At 41.2% G+C, this 20618-nt stretch overlaps 1 protein-coding gene across 1 annotated transcript in view; it reads left to right on the top strand.

Annotated features, from left to right (window-relative positions):
* The window catches only part of LOC138897785 (uncharacterized), a 31622-nt gene that overhangs the window by 9388 nt on the left and 1616 nt on the right, over positions 1-20618 (top strand). The window lies entirely within an intron of this gene.

The following is a 20618-nucleotide window of genomic DNA, read 5'->3' as shown; positions in this document are numbered from 1 at the left end:
CTAGTGATACAGAGGCAGTAGAGTTGGCTTCTTATCGGTTACGGGATTTAGCGATTTTATGGTATGATAGTTGGGAGAGATCTAGGGGTCCGAACGCTCCTCCAGCCGTGTGGAAGGAATTTTCTGAGGCCTTTCTTCGTCACTACTTACCAGCTGAGATACGATGAGCTAGAGCTGATAAGTTCTTGAACCTTCGACAGGGTAATATGAGTGCATGAGAGTATAGTATATAGTTTGATTCTTTATCAAGGTATACTCCCCATATGGTGGCCGAGATGAGTGATAGGGTGACCACATCTGATAAATGAGTGCACAACAGCCTCCTTGGTAGAGGGCATGGATATTTCCCGTATTCAGGCTTATGCCCAGACCCTTCATGATCATAAGTTATATGCTAAGCTCTCTAAATGTGAATTCTTGCTGAACTCAGTAGCATTCCTTGGCCATGTGATATCTGATGCGGGTATTAGTGTCGACACTCAGAAGATCGATGCAGTGAAGAATTGGCCGAGACCTACAACACCATCAGAAGTCCGCAGCTTCCTGGGGCTAGCAGGATATTATAGGCGGTTTGTAGAAGGGTTTTCCTCTATATCAGCACCATTGACTAAGTTAACACAGAAAACTAAGTTCTAGTGGTCTGATGCTTGTGAACATAGTTTTCAGGATCTAAAGAATCGATTGACATCCGCGCCAGTGCTCACTCTCCCAGAAGGAACAGAAGGTTATGTGGTATATTGTGATGCCTCAGGTATAGGTTTGGGGTGCGTATTGATGCAACGTGGGAAGGTGATTGCTTATGCATCAAGACAATTGAAGAAGCATGAAAAGAATTACCCGACTCATGATTTGGAATTGGCTGCAGTAATATATGCTTTGAAGATATGGTGGCACTACTTATACGGCGTCCATGTTGACATCTACACAGATCACAAGAGTTTACAATACATCTTCAAGCAGAAGGAGTTGAATTTGAGGCAGCGTAGGTGTCTTGAATTACTGAAAGACTACGACATCGAGATATTGCACCATCCTGGTAAAGCCAATGTTGTGGCAGACGCTCTCAGCCGTAAGTGAATGGGAAGCTTAATACATATTGAGGCAGGTAGACAAGGGTTGACCAAAGAGCTTCACCTGCTGGCCAATATGAGAATCAGATTGTTGGACTCTGATGACGGAGGTGTTACTGTACAGAATACAGCAGAATCATCTTTGGTAGCCGAGGTAAAAGCACGACAATATGAAGATCCTACCTTAGTAAGATTGAGAGAGGGAATTCAGCAGTGTAAGATTATAGCTTTCAAGATCGGAGGAGATGGGACACTAAGATACCAGGGCCGATTATGTGTACCTAGTGTGGCAGGGTTGCGAGAGAAGATTATGATTGAGATTCACCAGTCCCGATATTCTATCCATCCTGGCTCGACAAAGATGTATCATGACGTTAAGGAGCAGTATTGGTGGGATAACATGAAGAAGTCTATTGCAGAATTTGTAGCCCAGTGTCCTAATTATCAACAAGTAAAGATCGAGCATCAGAAACCCAGTGGATTGATTCAGAATATAGAGATTCCGACCTACAAATGGGAGGTGATTAATATGGACTTCATTATTTGATTACCTCGCTCTTATCATAAGTTTGACTCCATCTGGGTGATAGTTGATCGACTTACAAAATCTGCCCATTTTCTACCAGTTAAGACAACTTACACGGCTGAAGATTATGCGAAGTTGTATATCAAGGAGATTGTTAGGCTTCATGGTGTGCCGGTATCTATTATATCAGACCGAGGAGCTCAATTTACGGCTAACTTTTGGAGGTCTTTTCAGAAGGGTTTAGGCACACAAGTAAATCTCAGCACTGCATTCCATCCGCAGACTGATGGACAGGCTGAACGTACCATCCAGATGCTTGAAGATATGCTACGAGCATGTGTTCTAGATTTCAAGGGGAATTGGGATGACCATCTGGCACTTATAGAATTTGCCTACAATAATAGCTATCATTCCAGTATTAAAATGGCCCCGTATGAGGCACTGTACGGGAGGAGATGTAGATCACCAGTTGGATGGTTCGAAGTCGGTGAGACAGAATTATATGGGCCAGATTTGATTCACCAAGCCATTGAGAAGGTGAAAGTGATACAAGAGCGACTGAGGACGGCACAAAGCAGGCAAAAGTCTTATTCCGACGTCCGACGTCGTGATATGGAATTTAAGGTTGGTGATTGGGTTTTCCTGAAGATCTCGCCGATGAAGGGTGTTATGCGTTTTGGGAAGAAGGGTAAGTTGAGTCCGCGGTATATTGGGCCGTACAAAATTCTTCGACGAATTGGACAGGTTGCTTACGAGTTAGAATTGCCATCTGAATTGGAATTTGTCCACCCGGTATTCCATGTATCTATGTTGAGGAAATGTATTGGAGACCCTTCTCGGGTCATCCCTATCAAAGATGTACAAGTTACAAAGGATCTATCATATGATGAAGTGCCAGTGGCTATATTAGATCGACAAGTCCGCAAGCTGAGAACAAAGGATGTAGCTTCCGTGAAAGTATTATGGAGGAACAAGAATATAGAAGAAATGACATGGGAAGCAGAAGAGGAGATGAAGTCTAAATACCCTTACCTATTCCAGAGTGAAGATAACAAGGATGCCGGGGGAAAGAAGGACGCATTATAAGGTGAAACGGCTCTATGAGATAAGCAATAGCTTGTGAATACTCTTTTTTTTAATACAAAATGGTGATATGCAGATAATGTACATATCCATTATGCTTTGTATAGTCTTGTATGGCCATAGGTTGGGTTTAACTGCTTGCAAGTTTGGCTAGTGTCCATTTTATAAGGGAAACTCAGCCGGAAATCTCCGTCGGAATCCACGATGAGTTAGACACCCCATAAACCCTTACATTCGAGGACGAATGTTCCTAAGGGGGAGAGGATGTTACAACCCAAATTCGCATATCATAGATCACGCCGTAAGGTAGTCGACGTAAATCCAAGAAGAGATTATCTTTGAGATGATAATAAGTTAATCCTATTGGTCTTAAACGATACAAGGGTGTATAAGAGTGGTTAACAAGTATTTGAAGTTAAGCTAATCAAGGATGTTGTAACCCGTATTTTCGGATAACACTAGAGGTGATTAACTGTCCCAAGAGGTCTTGTTTTAATGTATTTGAATCATATAATATCCGCATCATAAGTCTTGAAGTCAAGCGAGTTATGAAATAAAAGTCGATAAAAGTTGTCGCAACTTAGGTTTATAATTTTACTTAAACTTTAGGTGAAATGTTACTGAATTTTACTCCGAATATGCTTGGAATTATGGGGTGATCTACCTATAAAATTGAAGATCTATGAGTCTAGTTTCCAACGCATTAAACCGTTCGTCGATACGATCTCGGAATTGAGAGATATTCGCGTTTTCGCGAGAGTGCGCCAAGCTGCTCTCTATGGGGCCCACAAAGGCGGTTTAAGACATTTGGACATATATAAGATAACTCAACCCCGTTTTAAGTCATTATTTTTCAGTATATTCAGACCTTATAACCCTAAAAACATTCTCTCAAGGTTCTCTCATGATCCAAGACCCAAACAAAGGGCAAACAACACAAATCAAATGTCGGGAATCCCGTGGTGCTAGTAAGTTTCTTGTTTTTCTTGTTGTTGCTGATTTTTGTGTTGTTCCAGCTCATGTGGGAGGTTGTTTTAAGTGTTTTATGTCCTGTAAATACACCTTCAAGTTTTTAATATCAACCCTAGGTGATTTCAAGTCTTCTAAAGTAATTCTAGTGCCGAAAAACCCGAATTAATTGCTAGTTTCGCTTCCTTGTTCTTGTGGCAGAATTGAAGGGATATTTCGTGGAAAATTAAGGTCAAATTGGAGTTGTTCTTTCTGTTTAAAGGTAAGGAACCTCTTACTCGATATATATTTAAGATTATCCAAGTTGCAGCTAAGTCGTTGAAGCTAGAACTTGTGAAATATATATATCGAAAAGCTTGGTAGTAATGTTGTTGGTTGGTGGACTGTTTTGGAGGCTCAATATGATTATTAATGATGTTGTTTGGGCTGTTTGGTGATTGTATTGACTTGTGGGAAGTCATATAAATAGGGGAGGTGCTGTCCGTTTCATCGTAAAATAGGTTGTGGTCGATACATAATAGTTACGACGCTTAAACGATAATGATAGTGTCATTTGTCTTATTGTAGACTAAGGAGTCGTGATATTTGCATAGCTTGAGGTTGGGCAGTATATACAAGGTATGTGAGTCTATCCCCTTCATTCTTTTGCACGACTCCAATTGTACATAATGTAATGAACGAGCTCCTAAAGATACTCTACTCTTAGAAGCTAGCAGTACTTACATTGCTGCCCTTCTTATGAAACGATTGATATTGATGTTACTTCTCTTATTCTTATATTATCAATGTTGTTGGTAGTTCCTGATTCTTATAAGATTCTTGATGAAGAGTTAATCCTAATAACGTGTACGAAGGATACCGACCTTACGTCACTCCGAAAGGTTCAAATTATGATTCCAACGAGTCCAGCATGCATCATATATATGTATCTATTTTACTCTACCGAGCTGCGCTATAGTCGGCCGGGTATGGCACCTATTGTGCAACCACTGATCAGTTGGGTTTTACCGAGCTCCACGTGGCCGGGTACGATTCTACCGAGCCCTATGATGGCCGGGTACGTTTTACCGAGCCTATTATGGCCGGGTACGATATGATGATGATGATGCCCACAAAGGCATATGTTTTAAACGTTTACGTATATATATATATATATATGTATGTATCATGTATTTCATGTCAGTAGCCCTCAGAGGTACCCAGATGTCACAGGTTGTATATTCCCTATCACTGTTTACATTATTGTTCTTACTTATGCTATTCTGCCTTACATACTCAGTACTTTATTCGTACTGACGTCCTTTTTATTTGTGGACGCTGCATGTCGTGCTGCAGGTCCTGATAGATGGGTAGACGCAGCTCCCCCATCACAGTAGGCTATCCGGTTCAGCGTTATTGGCATGATCCTTTCTCCGGACTTGCCGTGGTCTTGGTATGCATTTTTGTTATAGACATTATGGGTATGTCGGGGCCCTGTTCCGGCAATGTTGTAGCACTTATGTTCATTTAGAGGCTCATAGACAGGTGTCGACTTATGTATGGTTTAGAATGCCTTTTCGGCTGATTTTTGTTGTATAGTCTTTCATGGCATCATGATAGCTCGTACCTTATATATAGTTTCTTGACAGTCTTGTCGTCCCATGTTACGTATGTTCATGACATTATCTTTCATTGTTGGATGTTCATGATCCATGTCTTTCATTTATATTGGTCTTGTCGGCCCTTAAAGATAATAAGGAAGGTTAGAAAATGTACGTTGGTGCTCGGCAAGTATGGCCCGGGTGCTAGTCATGACCCTCCAGTTGGGTCGTGACAGGTACCAACATACTTAACTATGTGCTTATGGTTAAAAACAAGTTTTTTCGAAAGAAATAGTTCTAGTTAGTGACTTTGTGACTCTTGCGTTGACTTAGGCAATCATCGATTAGTTTAATCGAACCATAGTGATTTTCAATCTTGAATGTGGTCGTTGTGGGCCCTCGACTCTATCCTCTTTAACAAGCCAGTTGCGTGAGAGGTGAGATATTTTTGTTGCAAGTCCAAGTACCCATGCAAATAGTCTAGAACTTTCCTCGAATGTATTTCAAGGCGAAATCTTAAGTTTTGCTTGGCTTGAGAAGTAATTTGAGGCTTTCCTTGACCCACTTGAATTTTTCCATTTCCCACCAATGTTGTTATCCCTAATCAACCCATTTTAGCCTTGATCATTTCTCATTTTATAACCATGTTACAAGCCTTTACCTGTTTTGTCGTGACCCTCTCTTGGCACCCGAGCTTTCCTTAACACTCTTGTGATACAATTGGATAAAAATGTAAGTTTTCGGGAGAGACGAGGAGCTTGAAAGAGGTATCAAGGCACAAAAAGAGATAAGAAATGATGAGAAGGAAAGGCAAGAAAAGGAAAGAATAAAAAGAAAAATGTAAAAGAAAGTGAATAAGTGGAAGAGTTGAAGGGATGCAAAGAAAAGTAATGATACAAAGCATGGAGAAATCAAAGAGGGAGAAAATGAATGTCATGATCAAGAAAGAGTGATGCTAAGTCTCTCTAGTTCCCCAAGAAAAAGAAAGTGCCTCAAAGAATTGGCAAAGCATGAGCCGAGAACAAAACAATGGAGTGCTTGTATATTCAACCTTAGTCCAAAAGCCTTCATTACATTCCGAAAAAGCACTACGTGATTTCAAGCCAAGTGCGCTTACATTAGTGGAAATTTACATGAGGGGCAAGCCTATGGTACTTAAAGCCGTACTTGCGACATTCTCTTGAGAGAGACGAGTGAACCTTTTGCAAATTTTTTGGATTGAGTGATAAAATTCTTAAGTGAGATAGGCAAATGGAGAGTAGAGGAAGGGGAGTTTGGGATCCACAATGACCTACATGAAAGAGCGAGCTTCCTTGATGAATAAAGTCAACTCTTGATACTCAAGTGTCACATTAAAACTATATATGCATAAACGTTTAACTCATCGCCTTGTTGATATACATAAGTAGTGTGTGTAATTATTGGTCCCAATTGATGTGTGAATGACTCACCTTTGATTGGCTGGAATGGCCCTTAACTTGTGGAGGTGGGAACTATTTTATTTGCTTGAGGACAAGCAAAAACTTAAGTTTGGGGGAGTTGATAAGTGGAGATTTTGACTACTTATTAGCGCCTTTTAGCTTTTATTTTAGTCTAAAAGCATTTAATTGTGTTCCTGAAACTGATAAAATATGTAAAATTGCAGGAATGTTGGAAGTTGGAATTCCGGGATGAAATCCGACTCAAAAAGGAGTAATCAAAACACAAGGCAACAAAAGGCACGAGAACTTGCAAAGTGCGAATTGCAGAATTCCTAGCAAAATGTGGTCCGCAAAGGAATTGTGTGGCCGCAATTGAAGAATTGGAAATCAACTTCAGAGGGTGTGCAATTTTCCAAAGTTCAAGTCCCTCAAGATTGCGGACCGCACGGGAATTGTGCGGCCGCAAAAGAAGTGCCTTGCGGCCGCAGAAGTAAAGTTGCGGACCTCAGAAGACCAAGTTGCGGCCGCAGTTTTAAATCTGCGGACTGCAGAAAGACTACCTCGCGGCCGCAAATCAGAATTGCGCGGCCGTAGACCTCTAGTTCGTGACAAGTTGAAGAAACCTGCGGACCGCACATGAAATTTTGCGGCCGTAGAACCTTCCGAGGGGCATTTTTGTCCGGAATTGCAAGCTTTGTATAAATAGAAGAGTTTCACGAAATTAAGTCAACTTTTGATATCAACAACTACAGTAGCCGTTTCTCTTTGCTTCTTTTAGTAGTTTTTCATATTTTGGGATATTTTAACATAGATTTTATCATTTTGATTTTACAATATGCATTTAATTAGCATTTCTTCTTCTATTTCTTCAATTTCAAGCATGCGTAGCTAGATGTTTACTAAGGTTGTTACCCAATCCTAGTGTGTAAACCTTATGGGTGTTTAATTAAATGCTTGTTTATGGTTGGATATTTTTTATTTAGCCTTGTTCATGCTTTAATTTGTGGAACTAATAATTGCAAACATTAGTTCATGCCTATTTGACTTAGTCTCTACTTGAGAAAGAGAGACTTAGTCTAGGAAAACTTGGCTAATAAGAAATTGGGTCAATCGAGAGATTAATAATCCCAATTAAAGGGTCCAACCTAGAGATAGTAATAACCCGACTTGAGCTTTTATCAACCGTTTTGTGCAATACCCATTTGGACTTGAGAAAGTCAAATTGGGCAAAATCACTCTCTAACGGAGAGGTATTGAGTTTGTAATTGAGAGTTGATAGCTATAATACACCCCGATCAATAAAACAAGCATTAAGGTCTACATCCCATTAGGCAAACACCTAGGTGATGGTCATAACCCTAGGCTTTTTACAAAACTTGAAAAACAACAAAAATAATTTCTTAGTTTTATTTCTTAACTTTGCAATTTTAGTTTAAATAGACATAAAAACAACCCCAATTTGTGGAAGTGTAAATTGAGATTGTTCAAACTCACATACTACAATATATACTCCTAACTCCCATATATATCTCCCTGTGAAAATCGAGCTCGACTCTTGTTGGGTATTATTATTGCAATCGGCCGTTTCATATATTTTATTTGAGGTGTGAATTGGACAAGATCAATAATTGATTTTCGGTTCTTTGCTGATACGCGCCGAGATTCCCCCCGTAATACCCGACCGGTCAAGAATATTTCGATCTTCTGCTGGTTATGCTAATAACATTTCTTCGAGATAAATTGGGGCTAAGGTCGACTCCAGGATTATGCACTCAGTGTTCTCAAAGACAGGCGTTCTAACCCCGGGTTCTAGCTCGATGGGACTCGGGGTCGATCTTCAGTCATTGGTTGTCATGTTCTGAGCCTAACTTTTCATGTCGTTGGCGAGCTCGATTCCGACCGTATACAGATAGTCCCTTCATTTTTTGGAGAGTGAACGATGAGAAACGACATGACCTTTCGTTTCTTTCTTCGACACCATACGATAGAAATGACAAAATAGTCAAAACGCCTCGCCAGTCAAGTCTTAATGGCATTAAATATTTGTCAGTTGTTGGTCGGCCACTCCTGGATGCGAACCGTCGTTGAAAACCTATAAATAACCCCTTATTTGCTCATTCAAACTTTACATTCAAAGCTTCTGCCCTCATACCTTAGCAATCTCAATATTTTCAGGCACTTATATTTGATGTCTTTTTATAAGAACTTTTGTTCCGTCTTCATCCCAAACCATTAAGTATACTCTTTTAACTTCCTTTTTTTCCTTATTTCCCCTCCATAAAGAAATGGCGAAAACTTCCAAAACCGTTCCCTAAAAAGAAACACCTTCTACCTCGCGGCCGGCCACCGAAGAGACCGCTTCACATACTGCTGTCGAGGAACCAGCACCGAAACCTCCTCTAAAAATGTTCATTACGGGGGGATGCCCGGTCAATGCTGATTTTAAAGTCGAAAAGCCCCCCTCCGTACCAGGCCGGTGTGAGGATGTCTCGAGGTACATCTGCTCGATCACCGAGGATATTCTTTGCGAAGTCAAGAAGGATTGTAACTGGGTTGACAAACATGTGGTGGTTCCCGAACCTGACGAAGCCATCACCACCCACGTCGAGGGACTTTTAAGTGTTTACACTTATCCATTCACGTTCGGCCTCTTGGACACGGTTATCGTCGACTTTTGCAAAAGATATGAGGTAACCCTCGGTCAAATTCACCCTTCTTTCTGGAGGATCGTAATCCTCCTCCATTTCTTTGTAAGCAAGATCGAAGGGTGCCCTTTCACGATCGACCACCTTATGTGTTTATACAGTCCCCGACTCTACCGGGGGGACTGATCAAGCTCGCCCGTCGAGCCAATAAAGTTGCGTTCACGAGTATCGATGAAGATAGGGATCGAGGTTTGCTAGGCTGTTTCGCCCGAGTGAGGACCTCGGACTTGATCCTGGCTGAGCACATGTCGTTCCCAGAGAAGTGGGACATGAAACGTAACTATATAATTTTGCTTCCAACATTTTATTTATCGTCATTTTCCTTCCATCTTATCGGAGTTCTGTGATAGTGCACAGCTGTTGCTCGGATCCCAAACGCAGTTCCTTGACTCAAGTTGTCACGACCCAGTTCCGCCTATAGGTCGTGATGGCGCCCAACACTATAGCTAGGCAAGCCAACTAATAAATTAAACATATATCAATAAAATTTAAATCCAAGAAAAATATAAATACCAAATTCTACCAATGTGTGTGCCAAGACCTGGTGTCACAAGTGTATGAGCATCTAGTATATATACAAAACTTTTAATACTGTCTGAAATAAAAATAGACAGAATAAAAAGTACAAGGAGAGACACTAGTAGCTGCAGAACGGCTCAGAAAGGCAGCTCACCACTATGCCCCTAGATAACGTGAGTGTAAGACGATAGGTCCCCCACTAGTACTTGCCTCAGGTCCTGCACAAAAAGTGCAGCAAGTGTAGCATGAGTACGTAAGCAACGTGTATCCAGTAAGTTTCAAGCCTAATCTCGAAGTGGTAGAGACGAGATGGCCGACTTTGACACTCACCATGGGTCAATAATAATAATTAAAATACAACTAGAATATCTAAATCAGCATGATTCACAGAATTTACAATAATTTATTTAACCAACAGAAATAATCAAATTCCTTCAAATGCAATAATTCTCAATATATTAATTAAATTTCTTCAATTCAAATAATTTTTAATTTATCAATTAATCTCATTTACAGGAATAACAATTATTTTCTTAACAAGCAGGCATAATAATTCATTAAATTCCAAGGATTCTACGATTTATCAATTAGCTTCGCAAGCTGAAATAAGTAATTAAGGTATCGTGTGATTATTATTATTAAGCCTGATTTCTGCCGAGGACGTACGGTCCGATCCAGAGTGTCGTGTACACTGCCGAGGGATGTGCGGCACGATCCATAGATGCATCTATCCTGCCGAGGCATTCGGCCCGCTCCACAAGAAAGGAGGACATTTTCTTATGTACCTCCGGAATGAGAGTATATTTATTATAAGATAAATTTAGGAGGAAGAACAATTTCTCTTAACAATTAATTAATTTAAACAGAAAAATCAAGTATAAGAGATTTCCATCCTTTAATATTTTTATCTAACAATTCATAATATATATATATATATATATATATATATATATATATATATATATATATATATATATATAATACAATTTACACAAATAATTCATACTTTGAGTCTTAAACTACCTGGACTTTAGCATTAATAGTAGCTATGCACAGACTCTCGTCACCTCGTGTGTACGTAGCCCCCACAATTAGCAATAATTATTTAATTTTTAATCACCTATGAGATAATTTCCCCCTCACAAGATTATACAAGAGACTTATCTCATCTTACTCCAATTTAATCCACTAGAAGGCCTTTTCCACGATTATCCAATTCTGTCTGGCTCGAATCTAACCAAAATAATTCGATACAATCACTAAAAATTATAGGAATCAGTTCTTTAAGAAAATACTACATTTTTAATAAAAATTTCGAAATTAATTAAAAATTCGTCCATGGGGCCCACGTCTCGGAATCCGGCGAAAGTTATGAAATATGAATGCCTACTCAACCACGAGTCTACCCATACCAAAATCACTAAATTCCGATAACAATTCGGCCATCAAATCCTCAAATCTATCCAAGAAGGTTTTCAAACTTTTCCAACTCAATTCACCAATTAAATGATAAAAATAGTGATGGATTCGGGTAATTTAACCAATATTGAGTTAAGAACACTTATCCCATTGTTTTTGTCTGAAAATCTCCCAAAAATCGCCTAAATCCGAGCTCCAAATCATTAAAAATGAAAAATAGGACGAAGTCCCATTTTCAGAACTTAAACTCTCTGCCCAGTGATTTCTTCTACGCGATCGCGAACTTCCTCACGCGATTGCGTAGCACAAATATTTTTCTGCCCAAACATTAACCCTACGCGATTGCATCAAGTTTCACGCGATCGCGATGCACCAGGTTCCGACTCTACGCGATCGCATCCCTATTCATGCAATCGCGTAGCACAACGTGTGGCCCAGCTTCCTCTCAAATTTCCCCTACGCAATCGCAAACAATGACACGCGATCGCGATACACATACTGGCCAATCCTACGTGATCGCTGACGTGTCCATGCGATCGCAGTGAACAACTTCTCAGCTGCCCAAATTAACTCTACGCGATCGCAACCCCATTCATGCGATCGCGTAGAACAAATCCACCTCTGCCTAAATTACTCTACCCGATCGTAGACCAACTTACGCGATCGCGTATAAGGAAATCAGAAGAAAATACCAACAGTGTTCCAAAGGCCAAAAGTGATCTGTTAGTCGTCCGAAACTCACCCGAGCCCCTCGGGATATCGACCAATTATACCAACAAGTCCCAAAACATCATACGAACTTAATCGAACCCTCAAATCACACCAAACAACGCTAAAATCATGAATCATCCCCCAATTCAAGCTTAATGAAACTTAAGATTTTCAATTTCTACATTATGTACCGGAACCTATCAATTGAAGTCCGATTGACCTCAAATTTTGCACACAAGTCATAAATGACATAACGGAGCTATGTAAATTTTCAGAACTGGATTCCGACCCCGATATCAAAAAGTCAACTCCCCGGTCAAACTTCCAAACTTAAATTCCTATTTTAGCCATTTCAAGCCTAATTTAACTAAGGACTTCCAAATAAAATTCCGAATACGCTCCTAAGTCCAAAATCACCATACGGAGCTGTTGGAATCGTCAAAATTCTATTCAGGGGTCGTTTTCTCAAAAATATTGACCGGAGTCAAACTTGGCCTCTTAAAGCCAACTTAAGGAACCAAGTGTTCCAATTTCAACCCAAACACTTCCAAATCCCAAACCAACCATCCTCGCAATTCATAAATCATTAAAAGTACATACGGAAAGTTTTATTTTAGGGAACGAGGTTCTAAAAGTTAAAATGACTAGTTGAGTCATTACAAAAGTAATGGGTCGAGGGCATCGTATCACAAAGGCCTTATTCTGAGCGCTCATGGCTCGAGCTTTCAAAGGGATGATGGGAGGCCCGTTCGCACGGTGAGATCTCTTTCATGAGTAATATTTGGTTTCCCCTTTGCATGATTAAGTCCTTACTTGTTTTATTTCTTTTTGCAGGTTTACCCAAGGATGTCCAAATAAGGCCCCCATCTGGTAGTGACAATTTCCCCACTGAGTCCCCTGCTCCAAAATAGGGTGAAGAGAAGAAGAGAAAACGGGCTCCGACACATGTGACAGGTCAGCATGATACTTCCGGAGCATAGATACATGGAAAATCGGATGAACTCCCGATAGACTGGGAGGCAATGCAAGCTCATAAGCAACTTCCCCAACTCGTCTCAACACCTCAAATAGGACTATAAACCTTGGGCTCAACTTGCCCTTCTTCCCAAATCTCATAATTCCCTTCATCGGCGAAACCTTCAAGAGAACTTTTTCACCTACCATAAATGATAAATCACGAGCTTTCTGATCCGCGTAACTCTTCTGTCTGGACTGTGCTGTACGAAGTCGCTCCTGAATTAACTTTACCTTTTCCAAGGCATCCTTCACCAAATCAGTACCATATAACTTAGTCTCACCGGGCTCAAACCATCTGATAGGTGAACGACATCGACGGCCATATAAAGCCTCAAATGGAGCCATCTCGATGCTGGATTGGTAACTGTTATTATAAGGAAACTTGGCCAAAGGCAGGAAACAATCCCATTGACCTCCAAAGTCAATCACACATGCCCTGAGCATATCCTCCAAAATCTAAATTGTCCGCTCTGACTGCCCGTTGGTCTGCGGATGAAAGGCTATGCTGAGCTCTACACGGGTCCCCAACTCACTCTGTACTGCTCTCCAGAAATGTGAAGTAAACTGAGGGCCTCTATCTGATATGATAGAAATTGGCACGCCGTGCAACCGAACTATCTCTTGAATATAAATCTGGGCCAACCTCTCTAAAGTATACGTAGTCACAACAGGAATAAAATGTGCCGACTTGGTCAACCTATCAACAATGACCCAAACTGCATCAAACTTCTGCAAGGTCCGCGGCAACCCAACTACAAAGTCCATAGTGATGCGTTCCCATTTCCATTTTGGTATAGTCATCTGCTGAAGTAGGCCGCCTAGCCTCTGGTGTTCATATTTAACTTGCTGAAAATTTAGACACCTAGCTACATACTCAACTATGTCCTTTTTCATTCGTCTCCACCAGTAATGTTGCCTCAAATCACGATACATCTTCGTAGCACCTGGATGAATAGAATACCGAGAACTGTGTTCCTCCTCTAGGATCTTTTTCCTCAGTCCATCCATATTAGGAACATATAGACGATCCTAGAGTCGTAGAACACCATCCGCTCCAATAGTAACTTCCTTGGCACCACCTCGTAGTACCGTTTCTCGAAGAACCATCAAGTGTGGAACATCATACTGACGAGCCTTGATCTATTCAAATAGTGAAGATTGAGCTACAACACATACAAGAACTCGGCCGGGCTCTGAAATATCCAGCTGCACCAGTTTGTTGGCCAAGGACTGGATATCCAAAGCTAATGGCCTCTCTTCTGCTGAAATGAAAGCCAAACTACCCATACTCTCCGCCTTTGTACTCAAGGCATCTGCAACTATATTTGCTTTACCCGGATTATATAGGATAGTAATATCATAATCTTTCAGTAATTCCAATCATCTGCGTTGCCTCAAATTTAGGTCCCTCTGCTTGAACAAATGCTGCAAACTGTGATGATCAGAATAAACTTCACAGGACACCCCATAAAGATAATGCCTCTAAATCTTAAGAGCGTAAACAATCGCAGCTAACTCCAAATCATGTACCAGATAATTCCTTTCGTAGGGCTTCAGCTGACGTGAAGCATAAGCAATGACTCGCCCTTCTTGCATTAATACACAACCCAAACTAACATGTGATGCTACCGTATACATCCCCGAGCCGGAAGGCAACATTAATACTGGTGTTGTAGACAATGTTGTGTTGAGCTTCTGAAAGCTCACCTCACAATCATCGGACCATCGGAACGGAGCACCCTTCTGGGTTAATTTGGTCAAAGGCGTTGCGATAGATAAAAACCCTCCACAAATCGACAATAATAACCTGCTAAACCCAGAAAACTCCTGATCTCAATCGCCGAAGTGGGACGATGCCAATTCTGAACTGCCCCAATCTTTTTGGGATCAACCTTAATAGCATCACTCGATACAATATGCCCCAAATATGCTACAGACTCTAGCCAGAACTCACATTTGGAGAACTTAGCATATAGATTTTTTTCCTACAATGTCTGAAGCACTACTCTCATATGCTGCTCGTGCTCCTCCTTACTGCGCGAGTAGATTAAAATGTCATCAATGAAGACAATGACAAATGAATCAATATATGGCCTGAATACCTTGTTCATCAAATCCATAAACGTTGCCAGGGCATTAGTTAAACCGAAAGACATTACCAGAAACTCATAATGACCATATCTATTACGGAAAGCAGTTTTCGGAACATTCGAATCTCGAATATTCAACTGATGATACCCTGACCTCAAGTCGATCTTAGAGAACACCCTAGCACCCTGAAACTGGTCAAATAAGTCATCGATACGCGCCAACGGGTACTTGTTCTTAATAGTAACTTTATTCAATTGGCGATAATCAATACACATTCGCATTGTGCCATCCTTCTTCTTCACAAATAATACTGGTGCACCCCAAGGCGATACACTCGGTCTGACGAACCCTTTGGCTAGTAACTCCCCAAGCTGTTCTTTCAACTCTTTCAATTCTTTCAGAGCCATGCGATACGGTGGAATAGATATAGGCTGAGTATCTGGAGCCAAGTCAATACAGAAATCAGTATCACGATCAGGTGGCATACCTGGAAGGTCTGAAGTAAATACATCGGAGAAGTCCCGAACTACAGGCACTGAATCAATAGCCGGAGTCTCTATGGTGGTATCCCGAACATAAGCTAGATAAGCTAAACAACCCTTCTCAACCATGTGTTGATCCTTTATAAAAGAAATAACCCGATTAAATGAACTAACCGACGAACCCTTCCACTCCAGCCTAGGAAAAGATGGAATAGCCAAGGTAACAGTTTTGGCATGATAATCTAGAATATCATGATATGGAGATAACTAGTCCATACCAAGAATAATTTCAAAATCGGTCATCTCGAGCAATAAGAGATCTGCTCCAGTTTCATAACCACATAATGTAATAATACAAGATCAGTATATCCGGTTCACAATAACAGAATCGCCTACAGGAGTGGACACATAAACAGGAGTACTCAAGGACTCACGAGAAACACCCAGGAATGGAGCAAATAGAGATGACACATATGAATACGTGGATCCTAGATCAAATAATACTGAGGCATCCTTGCCGCAAATAGAAATAATACTTGTAATCACAGCATCTGAGGCCTCTGCATCTGGTCTAGCTGGAAAAGCATAGAACCGAGCTGGAGCGCCAACTGGCTGGCCTCCGCCTTGCTGACCTCCACCTCTAGGACGGCCCCTACCCATCTGTCCTCCACCTCTTGGTGGTCGGACTACTGGTGGAGCAACTGGTCCAGTAAGCATAGGCTGCTGACCCTCCTATACTGGTCTACCCCGAAGCCTGGGGTAAAATATCTGCATGTGACTGGGATCTCCGTACTCGTAATAACTCTTCGGTGCAATGGGCTGCTGACTAAGTGTCTGGCCCTGGGGAACTGAATACCCACTGGGAGGACCCTGAATAGCTGGTGGGAAGTAAGAACTCTCTGGTATAGCACTGAGATAAGGTCGCACTGGAGCACCTCGAGGAGGTGGTGGTGTTGGATATAGGGGCCTGCTAGACTGCCCTCTCACGAACTGACCTCTGCCCCCAGACGGAGCACCTCTGAACTCTCCAAATTACCTGAACCATTTATCTCTCATAATCTGCTCTCGGTTCTGCTGACGTACACCCTCAATCTTGCGGGCTATAACCACAACTAGCTCATAAGAAGTACCCATCTCAACCTCTCGAGCCATAGTGGCCTGAATACCAGTATGTAAACCAGCTACAAACCTCTGCACTCTCTCCGCCTCAGTAGGGAGTATCATAAGTGCATGGCGAGATAATTCAGAGAACCTTGCCTCATAATCGGTCACTGACATCTGACCCTACTAGAGCTGCTCAAACTGAAACCGCAACTCTTCCCTCTAGGAGGATGGAATATACCTGTCCAAGAAGATACGGGTGAACCTGTCCCAAGTCATGGGAGGAGAATCTGCTGGTCTGCCAAGAACATAAGACTGCCACCATCTACGGGCCATGTCCTCTAGCTGAAAAGTAGCGAAGTCAACCCCATGAGATTCCAATATCCTCATATTGTGCAGTCTGTCCCTACAATGATCAATGAAGTCCTGTGGATCCTCATGTCGCTTGCCCCCAAAGACATGAGGATGTAGTATAGTCCATCGGTCCAATAGTTTCTGAGGATCGACGGCTACAGCTGGCCTGGGCTCAGGTGTAGCTGCTGCCATTGGCTGGGCTCCACCCACAGGTAGTGCACCCTGGGTCTGATATACAGCAGCTGCCTGTCTATGAGCCTGCGCGGTAGGGGTCTGTGCTCCCCCGCCCGCCTGAGATGTGGCTGGGTCTGCCGGAAATAAACCGGCCTGAGTCATATTGTCCATGAACTGCAGCATACGACCCATGACATCCTGAAATCCTGGTGCAGATGTGAAATCCACCGAAGCTGGCTCTGCCACAGGCACATCATCCTGTTCCTCAACAATGGGGTTCTCTGCTGGACCCACTGGCGACATAACTGGAACAGTCCTGGGACGTACTCCCCCTCTACCACGAGCTGGAGCCCTCCCTCGGCCTCTGCCTCGGCCTCTAGCAACTAGGGGAGTAGCTCTTCCATGGTCTGGAACCTCATTCGAGCGCGTTCTCACCATCTGTGAGAGAATAAGAGAAAGATATTTATTACTACATTAATTGCACGATGGAGTATGAAGAAAGGTAGTTTCCTAACACCCTATAGTCTCTCGAAGATAAGTACAGACGTCTCCATACCGATCCGCAAGACTCTATTAGACCTGCTCATAACTTGTGAGACCTACGTGAACCTAGTGCTCTGATACCATGTTGTCACGACCCAGTTCCACCTATAGGTCGTGATGGCGCCCAACACTATAGCTAGGCAAGACAACTAATAAATTAAACATATATCGATAAAATTTAAATCCAAGAAAAATATAAATACCAAATTCTACCAATGTGTGTGCCAAGACCTAGTGTCACAAGTGTATGAGCATCTAGTATATTATACAAAACTTTTAATACTGTCTGAAATAAAAATAGACAGAATGAAAAGTATAAGGAAAGACACTAGTAGTTGTAGAACGGCTCAGAAAGGCAGCTCACCACTATGCCCCTAGATAACGTGAGTGTAAGACGATAGGTCCCCCACTAGTACTTGCCTCAGGTCCTGCACAAAAAGTGCAATAAGTGTAGTATGAGTACGTAAGCAACGTGTACCCAGTAAGTTTCAAGTCTAATCTCGAAGTGGTAGAGACGAGATGGCCGACTTTGACACTTACTATGGTTCAATAATAATAATTGAAATACAACTAGAATATCTAAATAAGCATGATTCACAGAATTTATAATAATTTATTTAACGAGCAAAAATAATCAAATTCCTTCAAATGCAACAATTCTCAATATATTAATTAAATTCTTTCAATTCAAATAATTTTCAATTTATCAATTAATCTCATTTACAGGAATAACAATTATTTTCTTAACAAGCAGGCATAATAATTCATTAAATTCCAAGGATTCTCCAATTTATCAATTAGCTTCGCAAGCTAAAATAAGCTATTAAGGTATCGTGTAATTATTATTATTAAGCACGATTTCTGCCGAGGACGTACGGCCCGATCCAGAGTATCGTGTACACTGCTGAGGGACGTGCGGCACGATCCATAGATGCATCTATCCTGCCGAGGCGTTCGGCCCGCTCCACAAGAAAGGAGGACATTTTCTTATATACCTCCGGAATGAGAGTATATTTATTATAAGATAAATTTAGGAGGAAGAACAATTTCTCTTAACAATTAATTAATTTAAACAGAAAAATCAAGTATAAGAGATTTCCATATATATATATCAAATAATATTAATTAAATAAAGAATACAATTTACACAAATAATTCATGCTTTGAGTCCTAAACTACCCAGACTTTAGCATTAATAGTAGCTACGCACGGACTCTCATCACCTCGTGCGTACGTAGCCCCCAAAATTAGCAACAATTATTTAATTTTTAATTACCTATGAGGTAATTTTTCCCTCACAAGATTAGACAAGAGACTTACATCGTCTTGCTCCAATTTAATCCACTAGAAGGCCTTTTCCACGATTATCCAACTCTGTCTAGCTCTAATCTAGCCAAAATAATTTGATACAATTAATAAAAATTATAGGAATCAGTTCTATAGAAAATACTACATTTTTAATAAAAATTCCGAAATTAATTAAAAATCGTCTGTGGGGCCCACGTCTCGGAATCCGACGAAAGTTACGAAATATGAACGCTCACTCAACCACGAGTCTACCCATACCAAAATCACCTATAACAATTCGTCCATCAAATTCTCAAATCTATCCAAGAGGGTTTTCAAACTTTTCCAACTCAATTCACCAATTAAATGATAAAAATAGTGATGGATTCAGGTAATTTAACCAATATTGAGTTAAGAACACTTACCCCGTTGTTTTCTCTGAAAATCTCCCAAAAATCGCCTAAATCCGAGCTCCAAATCGTTAAAAATGGAAAATCCCATTTTCAGAACTTAAACTCTCTGCCCAGTGATTTCTTCTACGCGATCGCGAACTTCCTCACACGATCGCATAGCACAAATGTTTTTCTACCCAAACATTAACCCTACGCGATCGCATCAAGTTTCACGTGATCGCAATGCACCAGGTTCTGACTCTACGCGATCGCATCCCTCTTCACGCTATCGCGTAGCACAACGCGTGGCCTAGCTTCCTCTCAAATTTCCCCTACGCGATTGCAAATAATGATACGCGATCGCGATACACACACCGGCCAATCACAGTGAACAAATTCCCAGCTTCCCAAATTAACCCTACGCGATCGCAACCCCATTCACGTGATCGCGTAGAACAAATCCACCTCTGCCTAAATTACTTTACGCGATCGCGTATAAGGAAATCAGAAAAAAAAAATACCACCAATTATCAGTAGTGTTCCAAAGGACAAAAGTGATCTGTTAGTCGTCTGAAACTCACCCGAGCCTCTCGGGACCTCGATCAATTATACCAACAAGTCCCAAAATATCATACAAACTTAGTCGAATCCTCAAATCACACCAAACAACGCTAAAACCACGAATCATCCCCCAATTCAAGCTTAATGAAACTTAAGATTTCCAACTTCTACATTATGTACCGAAACCTATCAATTCAAGTTTGATTGACCTCAAATTCTGCACACATGTCATAAATGACATAATGGGGCTATGTAAATTTTCGGAACTGGATTCCGACCCCGATATCAAAAAGTCAACTCCCCGGTCAATTTTCCAAACTTAAATTCCTATTTTAGCCATTTCAAGCCTAATTTAACTAAGGACTTCCAAATAAAATTCCGAACACGCTCCTAAGTCCAAAATCACCATACGGAGCTGTTAGAATCGTCAAAATTCTATTCAGGGATCGTTTTCTCAAAAATGTTGACCGAAGTCAAACTTGGCCTCTTAAAGCCAACTTGAGGAACCAAGTGTTCCGATTTCAACCCAAACACTTCCAAATCCCAAACCAACCATCCCCGCAAGTCATATATCATTAAAAGCACATACGAAAAGTTTTATTTTAGGAAATGG

This window comes from Nicotiana tomentosiformis, chromosome 8 (genome assembly GCF_000390325.3).
Source record: "Nicotiana tomentosiformis chromosome 8, ASM39032v3, whole genome shotgun sequence".
NCBI lineage: Eukaryota > Viridiplantae > Streptophyta > Magnoliopsida > Solanales > Solanaceae > Nicotiana > Nicotiana tomentosiformis.
The sequence above is the reverse complement of the archived record's forward strand: the minus strand, read 5'-3'. Positions and strand labels throughout refer to the sequence as shown.